Here is a 4,565-nt window from a genome sequence, read left to right as displayed (position 1 = left end):
AGCGGGTTTGGCACTCAGCGGTGCTTCCAGGACGTAATTCTTCTGTGCAACAATGAGGATAATCCTCAAGTTATGGACCCAGTCCGTGTAATTGCTACCATCATCTTTCAACTTAGCTTTCTCTAGGAACGCATTAAAATTCAACGGAACAGTGGCACGGGCCATTTATCTACAACAACATAGACATGCAAAATACTATCAAGTACTAAGTTCATGATAAATTAAATTTCAATTAATCATATTACTTAATAACTCCCACTTAGATAGACATCCCTCTAATCATCTAAGTGATCATGTGATCCATATCAACTAAACCATGTCCGATCATCACGTGAGATGGAGTAGTTTTCAATGGTGAACATCATTATGTTGATCATATCTACTATATGATTCATGCTCGACCTTTCGGTCTCAGTGTTCCGAGGCCATATCTGCATATGCTAGGCTCGTCAAGTTTAACCCGAGTATTCTGCGTATGCAAAACTGGCTTGCACCCGTTGTATGTGAACGTAGAGCTTATCACACCCGATCATCACGTGGTGTCTCGGCACGACGAACTATAGCAACGGTGCATACTCAGGGAGAACACTTGTACCTTGAAATTTAGTGAGAGATCATCTTATAATGCTACCGCCGTATGAAGCAAAATAAGATGCATAGAGGATAAACAACACATGCAATCAATATAAGTGATATGATATGGCCATCATCATCTTGTGCCTTTGATCTCCATCTCCAAAGCATCGTCATGATCACCATCGTCACTGGCTTGACACCTTGATCTCCATCGTAGCTTCGTTGTCGTCACGCCAACTATTGCTTCTACGACTATCTCAACCACTTAGTGACAAAGTAAAGCAATTACATGGCGATTGCATTTCATACAATAAAGCGACAACCATATGGCTCCTGCCAGTTGCCGATAACTATTACAAAACATGATCATCTCATATAACAATTTATATATCATCATGTTTTGACCATATCACATCACAACAAGCCTTGCAAAAACAAGTTAGACGTCCTCTACTTTGTTGTTGCAAGTTTTACGTGGCTGCTACGGGCTTTCAGCAAGAACCGTTCTTACCTAGGCATCAAAACCACAACGATTTTTTTGTCAAGTGTGCTATTTTAACCTTCAACAAGGACCAGGCGTAGTCAAACTCGATTCAACTAAAGCTGGAGAAACAGACACCCGCTAGCCACCTGTGTGCGAAGCACGTCGGTAGAACCAGTCTCATGAACGCGGTCATGTAATGTCGGTCCGGGCCGCTTCATCCAACAATACCGCCGAATCAAAGTAAGACGTTGTTGTTAAGCAGTATGACTATTATCGCCCACAACTCATTGTGTTCTACTCTTGCATATAACATCTACGCATAAACTTGGCTCTGATACCACTGTTGGGGAACGCGGTATTTCAATTTTTTTACCTATGATCACGCAAGATCCATCTAGGAGATGCATAACAACGAGCGGGGAGAGTGTGTCCACGTACCCTCGTAGACCGAAAGCGGAAGCGTTTAGTAACGCGGTTGATGTAGTCGAACGTCTTCGCGATCCAACTGATCCAAGTACCGAACGTATGGCATCTCCACGATCAGCACACGTTCAGCTCGGTGACGTCCCTCGAACTCTTGATCCAGTTGAGGCCGAGGGAGAGTTCCGTCAGCACGACGGCGTGGCGACGGTGATGATGAAGTTTACCGGCGCAGGGCTTACTATGACGATATGACCGAGGTGTGTAACTGTGGAGGGGGGCACCGCACACGGCTAAGAGAAACTTTGGTGTGTCTTTGGGGTGCCCCCCTCCCACGTATATAAAGGAGGGGGAGGAGGAGGCCGGCCAAGGTGTGGCGCGCCAAGGGGGGAGTCCTACTTGGACTCCCGGTCCAAGTAGGATTCGCCCCCCCCCTTCCTATTCCCACAAGGAGAAGGGGGGAAAGAGGAGGAGGAGAGAAGGAAAGGGGGGCGCCCCCCCAACCATAGTCCAATTCGGATTGGGCTTGGGGGGTGCGCGCGCCTCCACCTAGATGCCGCATCCTCTCTTCCACTAGGGCCCATGAAGGCCCATTAACCCCCCCGGGGGTTCCGGTAACCCCCCGGTACTTCGGTAAATGCTCGAACCTATCTGAAACCATTCCGATGTCCAAACATAACCTTCCAATATATCAATCTTTATGTCTCGACCATTTTGAGACTCCTCGTCATGTCCGTGATCTCATCCGGGACTCCGAACAGACTCCGGTACATCAAATCACATAACTCATAATACAAATCGTCATCGAACGTTAAGCGTGTGGACCCTACGGGTTCGAGAACTATGTAGACATGACCGAGACATATCTCCGGTCAATAACCAATAGCGGAACCTGGATGCTCATATTGGCTCCTACATATTCTACGAAGATCTTTATCGGTCAAACCGCATAACAACATACGTCATCCCCTTTGTCATCGGTATGTTACTTGCCTGAGATTCGATCGTCGGTATCATCATACCTAGTTCAATCTCGTTATCGGCAAGTCTCTTTACTCGTTCCGTAATACATCATCCCACAACTAACTCATTAGTCACATTGCTTGCAAGGCTTATAGTGATGTGTATTACCGAGAGGGCCCAGAGATACCTCTCCGATACACTGAGTGACAAATCCTAATCTCGATCTATGCCAACCCAACAAACACCTTCGGAGACACTTGTAGAGCATCTTTATAATCACCCAGTTACGTTGTGACGTTTGATAGCACACAAAGTGTTCCTCCGGTATTCGGGAGTTGCATAATCTCATAGTCAGAGGAAAATGTATAAGTCATGAAGAAAGCAATAGCAATAAAACTTAACGATCATTATGCTAAGCTAACGGATGGGTCTTGTCCATCACATCATTCTCCTAATGATGTGATCCCATTCATCAAATGACAACACATGTCTATGGCTAGGAAACTTAACCATCTTTGATTAACGAGCTAGTCAAGTAGAGGCATACTAGGGACACTTTGTTTTGTCTATGTATTCACACATGTATCAAGTTTCCAGTTAATACAATTCTAGCATGAATAATAAACATTTATCATGATATAAGGAAATATAAAATAACAAGTTTATTATTGCCTCTAGGGCATATTTCCTTCAATACGGTGGTCCTAGTGGCTTCTTGGGGAGCATTGTGCCTCCACACCGCTCGAACGGAGATGTAGTTCCCCTCAAAGGGAAGGAACTTCGGTAACACATCCTCGTCTCCACTGGCTCCACTTGTGGTTATCTCTTACCTTTACTTTGTGCAAGCTTTACTTGTGTTTTACTCCTTGCTTGCTTGTGTTGTTTCCTTTGTTAGCATCATATAGGTTGTTCACCTAGTTGCATATCTAGACAACCTATTTGTTGCTTTACCTAATTTGTCAAGAAAAACTAAAAATTGCTGGTTGCCTATTCACCCCCCTCTAGTCAACCATATCGATCCTTTCAACAGGTATGGCTATCTTGATTCTGTCATAAAATCGTTATGGATGTACATGCATGAGAGAGTGACAAACACATATCATCACAGGAGTTTTTTTTGTGGTGGGGTGGTCGCAGCCACCGCAGCAAGCTCACTCTTCCGTCTTCGTCGGAGGGCATGGCATCGCTAGTACTAGTGCAACCAACATCTCATACCTTGGCGAGCTGCCATCATCGTAGCAAACAATGGTTTGCCTCCTGAAGTAGCATCGCCCCTCCTCCCGCCCTTCATCGCGCCATGGCGGGGATGGATCCCCCTACGACCTATGCCTGCATGCTTCCCCTCGCATCCTCGGTGCCTCCCTACATAGCATCGCCAGTGGCCCTCGCGTCAGGTGTGTGGTGGGAACCTCTCATAACATCGGCCGCGTGTGCGGATTGGGAGCAAACGGTGGCCGCTGGTGGAAAGAAGAAGAGGAGAATTGGGAATGGGGGGGATGCGACCACAGGGTGGTGGGTGAAGAGAAGAAGGCGAAAAGAGCGAAAAGGTGGAATGTGCGAAGGGCCCACTGTGACGCATAGCATGCGCGACCGACGCATCACGAGTAAGCCTATTAGAATTGATTCCAAAAAAAGAAGCTATTGTTCACCCTCAATTGCTCAATGCCCATCTTCATTTTCAGAGTTCCTTTGGTATAAAGGATTTTATATGAGTTTTATAGGTTTGGAATTCTTAGGAGTTCTTCCTGTGTTGATTGAATCCTATATGAATTTTCCCTAAGGACTCCTTTGCATTATATTTTATAGCAATTTTAGCATCCACTCAAACCTCCTTAAAAAAATCCTTTGTTTTGTTCTGTGATGCAACCAAACGAACCAAAATCCTACAGAACTAAGATAAGCATGGCATTCCAATTCTATATTTTTCCTATTCCCGCGTTTTTAGAATCATGTGAATCAAACAGACCATCAGTATTGAAGTTTTGTTTTTTGAAGGTGTTTGAGCTTTGCTCAGTTGCCACCTCTGAATCCCTGATTATAATAGGCTTTTTTGCCGAGGACAATTACAAATAGACTTTGATCCGTTGTTCCTGTGTAACCTAAGTTTTTCCGGGGGATTAAA

Source organism: Aegilops tauschii, chromosome 4, assembly GCF_002575655.3.
Source record: "Aegilops tauschii subsp. strangulata cultivar AL8/78 chromosome 4, Aet v6.0, whole genome shotgun sequence".
NCBI classification, from domain to species: domain Eukaryota; kingdom Viridiplantae; phylum Streptophyta; class Magnoliopsida; order Poales; family Poaceae; genus Aegilops; species Aegilops tauschii.
This window is presented reverse-complemented; position numbering follows the sequence as displayed.